The sequence below is a fragment of the Anolis sagrei genome, chromosome 4, assembly GCF_037176765.1.
Source record: "Anolis sagrei isolate rAnoSag1 chromosome 4, rAnoSag1.mat, whole genome shotgun sequence".
NCBI lineage: Eukaryota > Metazoa > Chordata > Lepidosauria > Squamata > Dactyloidae > Anolis > Anolis sagrei.
Genome location: NC_090024.1, coordinates 144,643,101 through 144,663,210, shown reverse-complemented (window position 1 = coordinate 144,663,210; position 20,110 = coordinate 144,643,101). Strand labels below are relative to the sequence as shown.

Here is a 20,110-nt window from a genome sequence, read left to right as displayed (position 1 = left end):
GCATAACCTACTGTGCATGACCTTCCAACTATGACAAAGTATAATGACTCCAGTGGATGCTGAAACCTACAAAACTAAAAGCGTCTCTCCACATAGCTACATATATCCAAAATAAATCATATAGGATCAATGTTGTCAGATATCTGGACTACTCAATGGTCAGAGACACTGTGGTGTGGTTGTGAGGAGTGCTGGGCTGGAACTTAGAAAATCCAGAGGTACTTTCACACTGATACATAAAAGCACTTTAACTGTCATGCTTCTCTTGTATGGACCCTTGGAATTTGCAGTTTCAGGAAAGGTTTTTAGAATCCCTTGCCAGAGAGCTTCAGTGCCTTAACAAACTAGAAACCCGAGGATTCCGTAAGACACAGCCATGACAGGTAACATGAAATCAGAGTACTGTAATTGTAGTGTAAAAGAGTTCCAGTTTCTCATTGAGCTATGAAATGTACTTTGGATTTTGGATAATCTTGGACCAGTCACACACACCATCTCTCTCAGCACAACCTAGCTCACCAAGTTCCTGTGAGGATAAAGGACGTTATCACGTTAGCATATGGATTTGCCATGGTGGGGGGGGGGCATGGAGAACCTGTCACCCCATGCCCCACATGGTCTGACTTCCTGCTGGCCACATCCCATTGGGGGAAGCATCAGCCACCCCATTGTTTTATTTTATTGAATTTTATAATCATAATCAAACAAAACTATTTCCTTTTCTTTAACATTTACCTTCCATTATATTATATTTTTCCCTCCCTTCTTCTCCCTCCTTCCTCAAACACAATATATTTCTACTAATCTTGCAGATCCAGCCACTGGTAAAGTCTTCTGTATTTTTTCTTTAATGTGATTGTTGGCCTCTGCCACCTTATTGTTACAAATGCAACGTGGGAAGCTTCCCATGTTACTGCGGCATTGTCATATGCCACTTCCTTTCCTCTTTCGCCACAGAGCCCTGCTGGAAGTAGATGTACATCATGTAATGGACTCCGTGACAAAATGGGAGGGGAACTGGTGTATGATGGGCAAATTTGCCCAAACAATGAGGTCAAAAGTGTGGAGAAGATCCACCTGATCTCATTAGAGGAAGAATGGGACAAATACGTAGCTAACAAATAAAGAAAGCAATGAATATGTAAATGTAAACCAACTACTTCAGGGACAGTAGTTGGTGCCCTCTACTAACTCCTATTAACCAGGAGTCTGGTTAATAACTCCTATGTATTAACCAGACTATTTTAGGCAAATGGGAGTTGTGGTCTAACCCAATGTCATACATCTGCTTTTAACCAAATTGCAACACATAAAAGCACTTGTCAGACAGAAGTGAGCTTTTATGTGTCATAGAACTCTCTTTTCCCAGCACAGGTGTTCCATCCATTTTTATATTTTAAAAATAGGCAGTGTGGGCTCCTGATGTTAACCAGACATAGCTTTTCGTTTCTTTCAAAATAAGGAAGAACAGAGGTTACAAGTGGAGGGCAGTGTGTGCATCTAAAGTCACCAGCTTGCAGACAGGCTGTATTTTCTACAAGAGATCAACTTGTACAATCCTCCTTAGAAACAAGGCAGAAAAGGCTTTGAACAACATGTAGGAGAGAGAGACAAAATCCATCACAGAAAATATAAAGAAATAACACTGCAAAGGATTTTTTCACGACCACACAGGCCTCAGAAGACTTTGGAAAAAAAGAGAGCAGGTACTGAAAAACTAACGCTTCGTTAGCTGAGCTGAAAATTGATTCTGGAAACACTGTGGACATTATTTTTTTAAAAAATGGCATTTGTGTCACATTCAAATAGTTTTCTAAGGCTGAAATAGGCAGCAGATCGATGATAAAGAAACCCTGACTAGATGGTACCATTTCAGGCTGCCCCAAGACATTTTGGTGTCTGAAGTGGAACAACAAATGCTACCCTCCCTCCCAGTTAGTAGGCATAATGCTCAAAGCTGGCTCAAATGATTTAGCTTAATATATCATCTAAGAAGTAATGAAAAATAATACAACATACATTCATGGAGTGACTAACAATGTGCTGCCCTTTCATGACAAAGTCAACAGCCTAAGGCTACCAAGTCACCCTGCCTAAGGTTGTCCTTGATGCCACTTCAAAGTGTAATGTGAACCACAGCTTTGCAGGCTATTTTCGTTAAACACAAAACACAACTTGTACAACAGTTTTCTCCAGATGAGTTAGTAATATACTAGAAGGGAGTTTTTACAAAATACAATTTTCGGTCTGAAACAGTACTTCCAGTCCATTCTGGAAGGTCTGCCTTGAAGAAAGGGAGAAGGTGGGAAGTCCATTTCTCCAAGCACTGCTGTCTAAGACTAAATCTGAATCCACCCTACTGCATATACCATATTCTCTGGCATAGTAGATGACTGGGGGTATAAGTCAACCCCTAACTTTTCCATCTAAAATTGAGTGTTTAGGATATACTCGCCATATAAGACCACTCCTCTTTTTTTGTAGTAGCTTGAGAGAGCTTTCTTCTCTCTGAGCTTGAGGGTCATCTTCTGCTGGAGGCTCATGGTGAGGGAAAGCCAGCATAGACCTGCAGTGGCAGCGGGGACAACCCAGCGGTCTCCATGGCAATGCAGCTTGCTCCTCCTCCTCCCTGTGCCCTCCCTCCCTCCGTTCTTCTCCTCCTCCTTCCTTCCTTCCTTCCTTCCTTCCTTCCTTCCTTCCTTCCTCCTCCTCCTCCTGCCGCAACTGAGGAGAAGGAGAGCTTTCTTCGCTCCAGGCTTGAAGGTCCGCTTCTGCCAGAGACTCATGGCGAGGTAGAGCTACTAGGCTGGTGGTGATGGGACAGCCCAGTGATCTCCATGGCCATGCGGCTTGCCACTCCGCCTCTCCACGTGCTCAGTCCCTCTGCCCTCCCCTCCCCTCTCCTGCTGGAGAAGGGCGCTCAAAGCAGCTACTGCTGCTGCACCCCTCTGGCACCATTTGGCTCCCTCTGTCAGGCTTCAGTCTCCTTGAGGGGCACCTCCACTCCATGCTCGGCTCAGTGGAAGAGAAGGAGGAGAAGGAGAAACCACCACGAAGACTTGAGGCTTTTGCTTGGCACCCTTGCCGAAGTAAGCACCCACCCTTTAACCAACATTTACTCATCCCTTCCAAAATATTTAATATAATAAATTTTGTACGCGGCATATTAGACAACCCCTGACTTCTGAGAGGATTTTCCAGGGTTAAAAAGTCATCTAGTACACCGGAAATACGATACCTATAATATTAGAGAGTGATCCTAATATTATAGGTAAATGAAGCAATGCAAACAATAAATTTTAAATAAAGCAAATAAATATTATTAAATGAAAGAAGGCCAGCATGAATATTGATGCTAGCAAGTTCAGTTCAAAATGTTATCTTTTCATTATCTCCTTTTTGTACAGGGGTTTAACTTTGTTCAAGAATGAGGTGCGGGGATGAAGCTTTTGACTCATTATTCAAAAACTGTTCTTATATCTATTGATTTCACTGAGTATAAATGTTTCTCCAGTCAATCTCCTCCATTAGGTTTTCCTCTCAGCAGGAAGAGAAAATCAGAGTTCACAGCAGGAAAGGGAAATTAAATACAACCTGGGGACATGTGCTGGGTATAGTTAGTATATTGGGGGAGGGTGTGTGTGTTAACAACTCATCACATAGAGATTCTTCCCTGCAAGTGTTTCACCTGCCCTAGTTTTTGAATGTACGTGCCTTTAGGTTTACCTCTGTTTTTGGACCAGAAATGTGGTTGGCATGTAGCTGTTGCTTTTACAGCCGCAGGCTTGCAAAAACCCATTGCCAGCAGCTGGATTCTAACAAGAGGAAAGACAGGAAAGTCCACTCAACTCCCTCTGCTTTGCCTCCTCAAAAGAAAATACAGGTTTAATCTCCCTTATCGGAAATGCATGGGAACAAAGGTGTTTTTGAATTTCAATGTCTTTGAATACTTGTATTTGAATATGCACAGTAAGAAAATAGGAGTGAAAGGGGGCTAGTCACACATCTAGCTCCACTGAATTGTTCCCAAAAGCTGTTGCTCCACCACAGTCAGAAATTAGAGAAGGGAAATGGAAATGGGGAAGATTCAGGGTTCTTCTGCTAGACTTATAGAAAAACCCATAAAAAACTAGGTATCTGGGGAGAGAAAAGTCCAAATGCATCTGGGTGCTATGGACTTGTGAATGTTGGAAATCTTCAGCTGCCCAATTAATCCATACTATGTATTGTCGAAGGCATCCATGGCTGGAATCACTGGGTTGTTGTAGGTTTTTCAGGCTACATGGCCATGTTCTAGAAGCATATAAAATATAAATTCACAGTGTCTCCTTGTTAAAAACGTTGTCCGGACTCATTGTCTAATCGTTCCATTTTCCTGTGTCAGTTACTCTGCATTTGCAAACGCTTATTCAAAAAGCCATGTCTCGACTTTTTTTCCAGAATGTTAAAAGGGAGGTGGCCAATCTAATATCTATAGGGAGCGCATTCCACAGCCGAGGGGCCACCACCAAGAAGGCCCTGTCTCTCATCTCTGCCAAACATACTTGTGATGAAGATGGTAACGAGAGCAGGGCCTCTCCAGACAATCTTAAAGTCCTAGATGGTTCATAAGGGGAGATGTGTTCGGACCTGTAAGTTGGGGCAGAACCATTTAGGGCTTTATAGGCTAAATCCAGCACTATGAATTGTGCCCGGTAGCAAACTGGCAGCCAGTGGAGCTGGTGTAACAGGAGTTGTATGCTCCCTGAGCGCCGCTCCTGTAAGTAATCTGGCTGCCGTTCGTTGGACCATTTGAAGCTTCCGGACAGTCTTCAAAGGCAACCCCACATAGAGTGCATTGCAGTAGTCTATATGGGATGTAACCAGAGTGTGGACTACCGTGGCCAAGTCAGACTTCCCAGTGTACGGGAGCAGCTGGCGCACAAGTTTTAACTGTGCAAATGCTCCCCTGGTCACTGCCGAAACCTGGGGTTCCAGGCTCAGCGATGAGTCCAGGATCACACCCAAGCTGCGCAGGATCACACCCAACATTTAACAATGTTCCAGACTGTACCATACCTCAGCCCATGGCACCAAAGTGAAGGCAGTGAAAACTGAGTGATATTCTATTTGCATAATCCCACTTCTTCATTTTAATGTGGATTTGCATTTCATGATGAGATGGGACCTCTAGGAATTGGTTTTAATTGTCATTAACAAGTCAAGCTGAATTTTCTGTGAAAGCTGATCTGTTCTCACAAACATGAGAGGAACACATTTTATGCACATTTTATGTAGTGAATCCAAATACTATATACCACAACTGCAAAACAAATTTGTGCCTATTTTTTAGGTCACATGGATACGCATAAAAGGGCTTTTTTTGTAGTAGTGTCTTGACTGTGGAATGTCTACCTAGGGAAGTTAAGCTAGTCTCATCGCCTTTAAGCTTTCACCAGGCAGTGTTGTTCTGCATGGTATTTATGTTTGAAGTCCCTGTTTGAAAGTGGATTTTAGGATTTTTAAAGAATTTTAAATTTTTTTAATGTGTTTTAAAATGTTTTATATCTGTATTGTTTTAATTTGTTTGTCACCTCAGGAGTCCTTGTGAACTGTGAGGCAATACTTTAAATGCAATGACAACAACAACGACTACTACTACTACTACTACTACAGGTTCAGCATCCCTTATCCCAAAATTACCTTCAGGCTATGTGTATGAGGTGTATATGACGCGTGACTTTTATGTTTAGATTTGGGTCCTATCGCCAAGATATCTCATTGTGTATGTATATGCAAATACTGGAATTCCAAAATACAAACAAACAAACAAACAACCCAAATCTAAAACACTTCTGGTCCCTAACATCCTTAATATTTTGCATAAGGGATACCCAACCTGTACTACTACTACTACTACTACTACTACCACCACTAACAACAACAACCTTTAAATGTTAAATAGATCTTCCCCTTGGATAACATATATGTGATTCACACATTGCTACCACATGTCTAGAATAAAAGCTTATCAAAAATGCCTTGCAGAAATGGTTACTTAGGGATGTTATAAGAAGGACAATAAAATACAGCAGACCATCTTCTTCATTCCAGCCACAGATAATACTGACATCATTGACTCTGGGGGCATCTACACTGTAGAATTAATGCAGTTTGATGGCTTTAACTGCCATGGCTCAATGCTATGGAATCATGGGGACTGTAACTTTACAAGGCCTTTAGCCTTTTCTGCTAAAGATAACTGGATCCTCAGCAAACTACAAATCACTGGATTCCATAGTACTGATCCATGGCACTTAAACTGTGTAAAACTGTATTAATTTTACAGTGTAGTGCACTCTGTGTTTCTAGAATTCACACTGCCCTCCAGTGTACACCTTATTTTGGAATAACTCTGATAATTTTACATATGCGGCTCCTAGACAGGCTTACATTTAGAATTCCCTCTTCCTTGCTTGAGCAATGCAGCAGAACCGGATTCTTTCAGACCTCTGTCTAGGGTTCTGCCTTTTAAATGAAGGAGAAAAAAAAAAAAATCTGGCCGCAGGCATAATCTGTCCAATAACTGAAAATGACAAGAGGGTTATCAAAACAACTGCCAAAGGTGTGTTGGATAACAATGACTGCAGCAGCTGGAAGAAAAATGTTCTATTCCCAAAGCCCTTTGAGTAAAATCTCCCTGTTTCAAAATAAATGGGCTTTTTAGATTTAGTTAATGCAGAATTCAACCTACTGGTACAGACTAGGATGGAGGAAGTATGTGTTCAACTCCATAGGTAGCCAAGAATCTCTAAAAAGGGATCAACTAAAAGGTGGTGGCGGCTAAAATTATAAGTCCTTGCCTTGGATGGAAGATGTGATGGAAATATAATGAATAAATGCAATCAGCACCTACATGCCTCCAAAATCCTAAATCAAAATAGAGGAGTTGTAGTCTTCCTGATGTTGTTGAGCAGCAGTTGCCAATATCCCCCATCACTGGCCAATCTGACTAGGGTCATGGGGAGCTCATCTACAGTGACCATTTAGGTCGGTTTGGAATTGGTTGGCAGAAACCAATGTCATTGTGTAGATAGACTGCCATTTCTGGGAACAGGTTTGAGGCAGGATGGTGATTACATTAACCACTGAAGGTGCTCTTGAATCATATACAAAATCCATTGCAGTAGTGGGAGAATGCAGTACCCTTGCTATTTTCAGGCAAGATGAGAATGTGTGCCCCAAAGGCATACCAGGCGGAAAAAGGAATCAGGGGCTCAATTGGCCTCCTGTTTCTCAGCCATGTTCTTGGGTGTTTTTTTAAAATTAATCCACACCATTCTAAATTTTATAATGCACATCAGTGCGATAGATGTTGCGCAGCAAGCGGATCTTAGCCACATCCCATGCACAAGACACACAGACAAGAGGAAAAATGAACAGAAAAATCTTTACTCCTTAATAGCAGAGATGAAATATAAACTTGCAATGTTGCATACAAAAAAGAAACTTACATAGTCTTTGTAAGTAACACAAAATAAGGCATCTTCATCTTAAGTCAAATGAGAGAGCAAAACATAAACCTTGAGTAAACAGCCATTCCACCATAGCCTCCTTTAGAGCAGCATAACAGCTTCTCTCCAACCTGCTCCCCAGAGTAGAGCCTTTGAGCATAGATCTCCTCAGAGAAAAACTCTCCAGAACTGTATTCTAAAAACCCATACAGTTATACCCCATCGGGTATGGCCCATGCTTGCTGGCTGACCTACATTACCAGCTGCATGTAATAATTACCATCATAAGGTTCTTCTTCAACCCCCACACACTTGGCCCTGCTACAATTTACTGTAACAATAAATATCTACAAAACACTTTGCATTCTGTGAAGCCGATTTTGGCGTGTAATGTGGTTTACATTGTGGCTGTGCTGCAGCACATTTAGTGGCTTATTTTGTGCTATGCTTGATATGTTTCAACCTCCTTAATGTGTGCTGCAGCATGTTTTGGCAGCATGTGTTGCATAACCACAGTGAAGATAAGCTAGTTTCAGTTGCATTATATGGTGAGTGTAGATTAGTCCCAAGAGTTGTTGTTGTAACAACACCTAGAGGGTTACATCTGGTATACAACTGAATTAAGAAGCTTATTAGTAGATACATCAGCAGAAAGGGCAATAGAAATAGCTTGAATGCAGGGTGAATTTAAATAGATCAGGAAGGTCATGCTGAAACCACTTGAGAAGCAAGATAAAATAATAAGAGCTAAAACAAGAAATGAAATAAGAAATATGATAGGAGATTAGGAGAAAGGTAAAAGAGATTAAGGAATCAATTGGACAATTAACCCAAGAAGTAAAGATGATAAATGAGAAAGTAGAGAAGCTGAAATTGAAGGCTGAAGCAATGGACAAAAAGAAAAGACATCAACTGGACCACGTGGACTTACTTGAGTTGACGAGAAAGAATATTGTCTAAGGACATCATTCCACAAACAGAGATAAGTGGGGGATATTGTCTTTTCCCCATGACATTTCTAGTTAAACCGTGTGCTTATTCCTCATTGCATGGGTGGTTTTTGTCTCCTCCCATGCCGTCCCCCTCGATGTTCCTACATTATGTATTTTATGAGAGAGCACAGGAAAGATTTGAATGGAGACAAAAAGCAATATAAGAAGGAAGATTCAAAAGTTAAAGAACAGATACAAAGAAAAGACCAATGGGAGAAGGCATTTTCACAGGAGGAACAAGTCAACCATGTTAACAATCCCAGCTGAATAGAGAAGTGGATTTGGGGACACTGGTGTGACTACTGGGGTTTCGTCTGAATAAAAGACAATGATGGATCACAAATGATTACTAGAACATTAAAAGAGCTAATGCTTCACAGAAAAGAAAAATATTTTTCATTATTTGAGGATACTTTATTTGGATGTAATTTGCTTACAAGAAATGCCCATTAGAAAGAAGGATATAATAAATTTGATACATAAAAATATTAAGATGAGAGTTTGTTTCAATCGGCTACATGAACAAGAATGGGGTTGTGCTGTATAGTAATCCTATGCTGGGTTCAGAGTTTGTATTGGCTGATGAGAAAGGTTTGTATGTGGGAGTCCAAATTGATTTGCAAGGAATTAAAACTAGTGGTGAGGGAGGGTATATGCTCCAAGTGAAGGCAGAGAGTGAAGACAAATCTTTGTGACAAATTGTTGGAAATACTTATAAATATTTGTGTTTATTGGGTGATTGGAATGAAATAATGTCTCTTGAAGATGGTAGGACTTCTGACAAAGAGATACCGTTTTTCAAGGTGAATTACCAAATATCACAGTATCATAGAGTTGAGAGAGACCACAAGGGCCATTCAGTCCAACCTCCTGCCAGGCAGGAACATCCAATCGAAGCACCAATTTAAGCAGACCACCCAGGGTCTGCTTAAACTTCAAGGCAGCATATTCCACTGTCAAGGTTTTTTTTTTGCTTCTTGGATAATTTGGAAATAGTTCATTCATGTAGATATAAAAATGGAGAGGCAAAAGATCATATTTCTCAAAGACTCAGATCATTTTCAGCAGTGATCTGGGTTTCAAAATCTTTGGCTATCAGAGCAAAAAAGATTGAGATACTACCAAAGACTTTCTCAGGTCATAATCCGAGCTCTTGATGCTAAGGAGACTAAGGGGAAGTTTCAGATTAAGACTAAATGAGTAAATTTTGTAAAATGGAAGAGTTTGGGGGGAAATGTAAGAAAAAAAAAACCCAAGAAATTAATTTTTATACTGTTTGGATAACAGAACTGAAATTTGAGTGGTTTGAAATGCAGGTAAAGCATTCACGAGAGGATATTTTATTCAGTGTAGTAGTGATCAAAAAGGGAAGATTCAATTGATTTTGGATAAAATACAAAAGGATGAGAATGTGTTTTTAAAAGTTCCTTCAAAATTATAATTGATAGAGATATTAAATCTTACAACTATTTTCACAGTTAATAGTTGATGGGGTGGTAAAAAATGCAAAAAAAATATAGAATTTTCAAACTAACTACTAGCACATAAACTGAAAGCAGAGAAGAAAATGGTTTTGAAAATACAAGAAGGTCACACTGTGACCACAAATAATGAGAAAGTACAGGGGGGGCATTTCATCAGTTTTATTCTTATCTATATAAATTACAAGACATTCTCAGGTATAAGAGTATATGGCTAAGCAGAATTTACCCAAGACCATAGAACAACAGAAACAAGCTATAAATGCACTTATCACAGTAAAAGAAGTTTGTAAACAAGACTGTTGCAGGGAAGAAACTAGAATGATATGGATTACCTGTGACATTTTACAGATGCATTGAAGAAGACCTCCTAATACCATTTCAGTAGACAATGAATTCAATTCTACAAACTGGGAATATTCTTGAGAGATGGAAAGAGGCTAATATAGCTGCGACAGCTGTAACAAGGATATGACTCCACACCCCACTACAGACCAATATTGTTGAATAACGATGACAGGTTATCTACAATGATTTTGATCATTGACGATGTTTTTGAAATATTAGAGCCCTCTCTTTGAAAAAAAATATTGTGTTTTGATCTCTGCTGATTTAGAGAATCGGTAGAAGTTAAATGCCATAGATGTGGTATAACTCATAGGCAAAGTAGAGAGAGGTAGGATAGACTTTAATATAATATCAGAAAAGATAGCTGGAAGTAATCATTTTCTATTTTGTTAACTGTAAATTTGTTAATTATAATTTTTGTCTTTAGGTAGTTCAGATTTCTGTGTAGGTATGTGGTATGTTTTATTTTTCTCCCTCTCCTTTTTTGCTTTAATTCTGTAAATATCTGGTAATTGTATGTATATAGGGTTTTCTGGTGGTTAAGTTTCTTTTGTTGCATGTTTTTATTAAATTTACTTTATGTAGATTTTATTCAAAAATGATCTGTATATTTATAGAAAGGAAGATGTTTCATCCTTCTCCAGAAAGAAGCATTGTTTGGAAAGATGCATAGAATTATTTGCCATAGGGCAAATAAGTTACAGAGCAGAATTATAGTACTACATTATATGAGGCCCACAATGGTCTGTCATTAATTATGTTTATTGTTGTGAAGGTGATAGTGGATTTCACCATGAAAGAGAAACAGAGCTGGAAGGACCAGTTTTGCTTGATATCAAACAGCTGGAAACATTGGAAACTAGAACAAATCTTGCCACTGCCAGTATGACAGATTGCACTGTAAGTAAAATAAAGGTCAGCTATCCCCATGTTTTCTTTTTTCATGTTCCATAAAACTGGTGTCACACAGTACTTGAAACACGATTGCAACTGAGAAATCCAAATGTAGCCTGGTAGCCTTCTACCGTTTAACAACCGCACATTCACAGTCCAAGAAAATGATAAAAACAAGATTGAACACACTAATGGTTGGCTACCATACTGGGACAATAAACTGTATTCATTCTGTAGTTACAAGCACAGTTGGCAAAAACTAGTTTTCAAGACTCCAACTCTGAACCAGTGGCACAATATATGCAAAAATATATTAATATTTTAGAGTTATATATCAAAGGTATAGACATGTGATGCTGTTAAGGAGCCCGTGCTCTAATGCTTGAAATACTGGAATAATTTGTCTTGATTTTAGGAGAATATCCATACCATTCAAACATCCTGAGGTAGTTTTCATTATTTTGATTCCAACCTGTAAAGGTGCTATTGACTGGAGTTTTGGATCATTACTGATTCAAATTCTAAGAAGCCAGGAATCTTGGAAGTCGTTTTGGATAATAAAGCACGTTTTATATAGTGTCATTTTTATCTAGTGTGATTTTATTCAGATGTTTTGTCAGTCAATTTGGAATTGGAATATATTATGACTATCATTATAATTATTTATTAATTCTGCAGAAAAAATTATTCACCTGCTAGATTTAGAAAGAGGAAGTTGCAGAGAATGTTCTCTCAGACTTTAGCATTGCAAAATGGAAATACTTCTCACCTCCTTTCTGGTTTTTATGACTCTAGTAGAAATACTATCTTTCCAATGTCATAGATTAAATGATTTGTAAAGATCTGAATGTCTTTGAGGACTTCATCACAGAAGTGGCTGCAACTATCATAGGACTCTTGCTCCTTAGTTGATCCTGGAGCCCCACAATGCCCATCACATGATGCACGCTGACTTCCAGCAGAGCTCCGTCAATCAACTGGAGTGCAAGCAACCTACAATGCCCTGCCCAAAACATGGAAGGTTTCCCTTGTTCTGTTGGGAACAGCTGGGCCAAAATGGGGGAAAGCCGTGCAGTGTGGGAGGGTTGCTGCAGGTGAGGCAGGGTGCGGGGCACTGGGATTGCACCACTGCTCCACCAATTCACCACAGAGGCTGGCGAATCACCCTATGTGACCTCATCAATGGGGTGGGTCATCAGATTCCACAGCAGTTTGTGATGACAGATTAAAGCACAAAAATATTGTAAATATAAAATAAATACAATCTATATAAATAAAAATGTAATGTTCATTTGTTGTATTCGCAGAACTCAAAAACCACTGGACGAATTGACACCAAATGTGAACACAAGACACCTATCAGGCCAATGTATGTCCTTCACTAAAAAAAATGATTTTGTCATTTGGGTGTTGTAGTTGCTGGGATTTATAGTTCACCTGTATAAATATGTGAGAGGAAGCCACAGGGAGGAGGGAGCAAGCTTGTTTTCTGCTTCCCTGGAGACTAGGACGCAGAACAACGGCTTCAAACTACAAGAGAGGAGATTCCATCTGAACATGAGGAAGAACTTCCTGACTGTGAGAGCCATTCAGCAGTGGAACTCTCTGCCCTGGAGTGTGGTGGAGGCTCCTTCTTTGGAAGCTTTTAAACAGGGGCTGGATGGCCATCTGTCAGGGGTGATTTGAATGCAGTGTTCCTGCTTCTTGGCAGGGGATTGGACTGGATGGCCCATGAGGTCTCTTCCAACTCTTTGATTCTATGATTCTACAATCAAAGAACATTCTGAACCCCACCAACGATGGAATTGGGCCAAACCTCCCACACAGATCCCCCATGTGGGCCAAAGCAACGCGTGGCAGGGGACGGCTAGTATAGTATAAAAATCAAGAGCAGCATACATGCAAAAGCATCAATGATGCCTGGGAAAAAGAACTCTAAGCCAGAAGGGCCTAGATGGCACACATGATTTAAAATGCTGAGGTATACAGAAAGAGATTTAACACCCAAAAGAGACAGGTAAATCTTTGGAAAGGATTCTTCCATAGTTGATGACAAAAGGCTTTCTTCTTAGTGAATGCTTGCCTTACTTAACTAGGCTGAGGCTCTCAGAGCAGGACCTTTAAAGAGATGTGAAGGTTCAAGTAGAAACAATGGGCAAAAGACAACTTTTATGATACCTCACCATTTAGTATCTTAAAGGTAAAATCCAGCATTTTAAATCTGGAATTGAAGTGAGAGCCAATGCTGTTGATGGAGTACAATATAATGGCACAAGATAGTGAACTTTCTCCATTCTTAGTGAGAAGTCATGGCCTTTTTTTTTGAACCAGTTACCATTTTCCAATCATTTTGAAAACATGCTCATGCCTACAATGTCACCAAGAATTCACAGACAGCTAGTGGACAGGGTGCATTTTCACTATAGAACTGATGCCGTTTGACACTATTTTAACTGTCATGGTTCAAGGCTATGGAACCAAGAGAGTTGTCATTTTACAAGGTCTTTAGCCTTCTCCGCCAAAGAATGCTGGTGCCTCACAAAACTACAATTCCTATGATTCTATAGGACTGAGCCATGGTAGTTAGTGGTGTCAAACTGCACTAATTCTACAGTGCAGCTGCAACCTGTGAAGGAGTAATATTTCCCCCCTCTGTTTTGGGATGAGATTCTTACAGGTCATAGACTACCCATGCAAAAATGTAATATGTAATTGTAAATGTTGCATGCAGGCTGACTTAATGGCTGTTATTTCTCTTGAGGGCAAGTGTTGAGGCAAACCTGAATTTTCTGCCCAGGAATATATGATATATTTTGAGATGGAAAGGAATAAACACCCATTCAGCTAAGATAGCAGCAATTGAAAAGGCTAGTTCAGTTGACACCCATTCACTTGAAAATACAGCATAGTGAACTGAAGATCTTCCATATGTCGAGCTGCTATTCTGCCATTGAGCCAAGTGCTTCCCCAGTAATTCAAATAATGGTAAATCAAGTGATGTCCAAACATGTCTGACCCAGGCCTATGATCTGCTTGTCTCCCATTTATCTCCCTTTCACATTTGCTCCACTCTGGCAGTGCTGTACAGCTATTACAATGCATCCTGGCTGTTTCTTTATTGATGCCATTCATATACCACCTCATTTATGACATTTATGTAGCACTTAAAGTCACTTCAAATTTTACAACAATGGTTTGGTAATGGATTATGCAGTTGCTGGGGTGGTAGCCAAGTCCAAAGCACAAAACAGGAAAAATTGGTGCTAAGAGGCTCCTGCAGAGGGAACCCACAGGGTGAATAAACAAATACATTGGTAACTATACTGTAGGTACAAAGACATTCTGCTACAAAAAACCTGAAGAATAAAAAAGATTATTCTTCCTATTGCTACATAATAAGACAATTTGATTATTATTTGGAAGTACAGTATGCTCTTGGTATCTGCTTCAGATTGGTTCCATCTGGCCACCATGGCTCTTGTAGGTATCAAAATTTGTAGTATCCTGTATCCATTTCACTGTTTTCAAGCTATCAAAGTGCAGAGGACTCCAGGTGGGGTTTGATTCGAGAACCAAAACCTGTGGATGCTCAAGTCCCATTACATACAATGACTTAATAATATAGATTTTTTTTCTGTATCAGGAGCGACTTGAGAAACTGCAAGTATGAGAGAATTAGCTACCTGCAAGGACATTGCCCAGGGGATGCCCAGATGTTTTACCATCCTTGTGGGAAGCTTCTGTCATGTCCCCCGCATGAGAAGCTGGAGCTGGCAGATGGGAGCTCATCCCACTCCCCAAATTTAAACCACCGACTTCAGTCAGCAGTCCTACTGGCACAAGGGTTTAATCCATTGCATCACTGGGGGCTCCTAATAAAATAGTGCCTCCTATATGAAATGGGAAAGTCAGGATTTACTTTTAGGATTTGTAAGTGCTCCTGAGTCCACCAGGGGAGATGGGGCGGGACACAAATAAAGTTTATTATTATTATTATTATTAATATTATTACTCCTAATAATATTTTCAGTCCTTGAGTGAATCGATAGATGATGAATCCACAGATATGGAGTGCCAACTTTAGTGGTACAAATATTTAGTCAGCTTTAGACTTAGAAATTAAGCAGGATTAACTATCCTTAAGCCCCAACCCTTTCTGAAATAAATGCATTCCATTTTAAATTTGTCACTTGTGGAAAAAAGATTTTGCAAGGATGTAACAGTTACTTCTATGGTTGAAAAGACAAAAGAGATTGGTACTCTCACTGAGAGACTGAGCTGGTCACAAATGTGGCACTATCACAATGATGTCTACTCACTAGAAACCTTGCATGAATTAATTACTTTTTATAGACAGAGGAGGGGAGCCCATGGTCTTCTAAATGTTGGATCCTAGTTCCCACCATCTAACAGTGAAGGATGGTGGTAATAGAAATGTATCTACCTTCAGGGTCTACAAATGGTCCACTTCTGCTATAGAACCATTTATGGAGATGGCAGTCATCAGAGTATAACACAACTGGCCTTCTGTATCCACAGATTCCCTATTCATAAATTCAGCCAATAGCACCGTTTAAATCCACCTCCACATAATCTAATCGCCAATAGCAGTATAAGGGATACCATTTTATTACACCATTATATAATGGGATTTGAGTACCCAAAGATTTTGGTATCCATAGGGAGCCCTGGAATCAAACCCCAACAGATACCGAGGATCTACAGATTACAAAATGAGAATCATTTCTTCCCTGAAGGACTCAAAGAATCAGTGAACGAGGAGAGGAAATGAAAAAGAAAGAAAGAAAGAAAGAAAGAAAAGGAATGAATATTCAGGAACCTTGGAGGATAAAATACTTGCACGTGATACATTGTCATGCTAGCAGAGACCTTTGTATCTTGCATACTGAATTTATGATGTTTTCAAAGTTATTACTACAAGATGTTTTCAGCAACCTTCCTCCCATTCATCTGAGCAAATTTAGCACAAAGACATTCCTTAGGCACAGTGGAAGGGTATTGTGATTGGCTACCCAGGCTTAAATGATTGATGATATTAGGCTATATTTAGGTCTTGGTGCTTCAGTGCCTTCTGGGTTTTTCTCTGTGTGTGCATGCTTTTTTTTTTTGTTTTCCTATGATTTCCAGAATCTTTACAATTTTAGAAGGAATTCTGTTGCTGGGAAAAATGACACAGTAACAGTTAAAATGTACTATAAAGACCTGGACTGAAATGATGCCCTACAATGTTAAATTTCCCCCTTCGTGCAAAGCTATTTTGCCAGTATATCATGTCTCTCCTTGGGAAAGACTGCAAAAAGCATGAAAAAAGAGGTGCTGACATGATTCTAATAGAGGCAGGCTCACAGTATGAGTGATGGAAAATACTCTCGCAGATAGAAAAGCATGTTTTCAAGACATAAATATATTCAGGAATCAACACTTACTGTGTGAAATAGAGAGGGAAACCAAGTTATGAAACACTGTTCTCATATCCCATGGAGGCTACAAGCTAAAATAGATCACGAAGGAAAGAGAGCCCAAGAGATGAGTGGGAACAAACAAATGAAACTGAGTGGAGGTCTGGATAGAGTGGGGTAAAATCCTGCTCTAGTAACAACTCTTGCTGGGTTAACTTGGAAATGAGAACAGGTATTACCAAAAGATTGGAACTAACTCCGTTTATTTTCTGAGCTGAGCCAACATTGAGGGGGGCGGGGAGCTTGAATGTCAACTTCAGTTGGAAAATAAGTTTTGTCCTCTCAGTTCTTATGAGCTTGAAAACTCCTTTGACACACTGAATTGTCTTTAAAAGATGAACTGCTCTTCCTAGAAGCTTACAAGGGTGGTAGTTCATACTGTAATTTTCCCCAGGAAATAAAAACAGCAGTCTATAACAATTTGGAATCAGAGAAAACAGTGCAGGGGAACACTCTTGGCCTCAGGGCCACACTCTGCTCACCTCTGATTTTCATATTGATATCATAATTTTCATATCTAGATACTATTCTCTTTTTCCTCATTCTGGAGGTGCTTTGAGTGCCCTTAGTGCAAGGATGGTGAACAATACAATTTTAATTGTATTGATTTAATGTTTTTAACGATATATAATTATTTGTTTTGTTATGTATTTTAATCTGTGTACATTGAGGCATCAAATTGTTGCCGGCTGGAAGCCACCTTGAGTCCTTCCCAGGGTAGTTGAGAAGGGCGGGGAACAAATATTTGAAATAATAAATAAATGTAGACCTTCAGTGGACTCCAATTCCCATTTACCCAAGGCAGTACAGCAAAGGGTAAGGAATGATGGAAGTTGCAGTCCAAGAGCATCTAGAGCAGTGGTTCTCAACCTCGAGTCCTCAGGTGTTTTTGGCCTACAACTCCCTGAAACCCCAGCCAGTTTACCAGCTGTTAGGATTTCTAGGAGTTAAAGGCCAAAATATCTGGGGACCCACAGGTTGAGAACAACTGATCTAGAGCATCACGTGTTACTCACTCCTGCTTTAGTATTTTCCAGAGGCAGAGTTCAGATTCAGGAAAATGTAGGCTAAGTGTAGGTTGAGGAATGTTGCACAAGAAAGAAATAATGAAAAGAAATCAGGTAGAACTAAGTAAGGGGAAACAGTAAAGTTAGAAGAAGGGCTGACAAAACTGAAGTTACTTGACATGAAGGAGAATGGGGGGAGCTATGTCTGCTTTGTCTTTGAATTGCAGCTGACAATAGAGAGACTTGGTAGAAGCATATCATTCTATTTTGAGATAACATCTTTTTAGTTTCTCTTCCATTTATACCTCTCTGAGCCTCAGTTCCCTGGGCTATCTTCTCGTACAGGTCCTATGGAAGGCAATTTGGTTTGGCAAGGAGACAACAACCCCATTAAATTCAAGGAACACACAGTAATTACCTACTGGAAAACCTTTTCTTCCTTCCTGAGGCATAAAAGACTTTTAACTTCCATTCAAGTAGCAAGTGGGTTGATAGGTTGGGAATAATTTTTCTCAGTGAAGAAAAGTTGGCTTTCTGATCTGTTTTGTGATGTGCCTTCAAGTTGTCTTTCCTAAGGTTTCCCACACAAGGGGGAAACCTTAGGAGTTCCTTACTCTAAAATATAGCTCACAGCATCTAGTATTAGATGGGGTTCTCCAATCCCAGTACTAACTAGGGATGATCCTGTTTAGCTTCCAAAAGTAGACAGGATCTAGTGCCCATATGCTCTAGCTGCATTGACATATGCAATTGGATGAATCTTGTTATAAAGGTTTGGCCAAGGGCAATTTGAAGTACATGCCTACCAATTGCCCATTGTAAACAGAAACAAACCATTGTTTTCTAATTTTCAGTCTTTAATATGGGGATCATAATATTGACCTAGAGATCACAGAGGCAATGCTGGGGAAAGCTTTAGGAGCTCTTGCATACAAGAGTGTGGATACAGTTTAATTCTAGGGTCAAAGTATTTCGTGATTATTCTGTACTTCTGAGGCTGAACATATCTAAAAAGATTCTGTGCAATAAATACTGGAACAGTGAGGATCTATCTTATATCTACACATACGGTCCGTGTCTATTTAGCTACAGAGATATATATCCCTAGAGATATACTTCAAGCGTTAACTCATTGCAAAAATCCTTTTTTCCCCAAAGCTAAATTATCAGGAGAGAAGCAGGAAAGGATGGGGAGAGTGAACATGCAAACTAACAGAAAATAAACTGTGGTTTCTCCCTGAAGAATGGAAACCCACTCGCCAATCCTGAAGTATCTTTGGCTCCCCTTTTACTCAGGCCATCCTGTCTTTCATTTCCACATTTATCATGATCTCTTTGCTTTGTCAGAGAAGCTGCTTTAGGGCTTTGGCATGGGATATGTGGGGCACCTTAGCCTAAAGGCCCGCCCTTTGATTAATATTTCAGTCTTCCCCTACCCACCAGTGGATGTTAGAAGCACTTAGCACTTATTACGGTTAATTTGTCACACTTCCCACCTTATATAATGCACAATTACATAATAACTTGACATACAGGTACTTCTGGGGAAGAAACACAGGTGGGTTGAAGTATAAGCACATTCCTCTGATACCCTTAAATACTATCCATGACTTTTGCAGCAATTCACAAAGATATGGCTGCTGTTTTTCCCCTATGCCAATTCTTACCCCAATATGCTTGCGCAGCTGACTTCCAGTGGGATCTTAGTATCCACTGTGGATACCAAAATCCATGGATACTCCTGTTAAACACAACGGCACTGTAAAATGGTGTCAATTGCATAAAATGGTAAATTCAAGGTTTGTTTTTTGGAATTACTTTTCAATATTTTCAAGCCATGGATGGATCAGCTGTATTATTTTTTCCCAGGAGTACCAGTCATTTTTATTTAGGGAATCTAGGTAAATTGGCTGAATTTATTGCTTATCTATTAAAGTTGTATATTGTTTTCCTATGTGTACAAGGACATTAACTCTCTGAGGTAGTGTAAGCTAGGAGCACGAGTGAGTGAGTAAGTGAGTGAGTGAGTGACTGTCCCAAGATCAGCTAGCAATTTTGGGACTCAGAAAACATCAGCCGATTTGTGTATCCACAACACTATGCTGACTTCTGAAATTTTGAAATAAGAATCCTACATTATTTCACAATGTGGCTTTATTTCTGCTGCTTCATATCTATCGTAACTAATCTCAATTAGATTTTAATCTTAACTTGTGCGAAGGAAGCCATCAAATATATTTTTAAAAAGGAAGCTGCAGGATAGAGATATGGTTCCAATCCATCATCAGAGACAGATCCACTGAAGTCTAGTTTATCCTAGGTGAAAAATTGTTCCTTACTGTGTACTAAGTCAGAGTTCATATAAATTCGTATTGTGCCTGAAATACAGTAAGTGTAAAAGTTGGGTGATATGAA

General features: G+C 39.7%; 1 protein-coding gene across 2 annotated transcripts in view; it reads right to left on the bottom strand.

The window, feature by feature from the left end:
• The window catches only part of OLFM3 (olfactomedin 3), a 202,743-nt gene that overhangs the window by 48,272 nt on the left and 134,361 nt on the right, over positions 1-20,110 (bottom strand). The gene's annotated exons all lie outside the window — the stretch shown is intronic.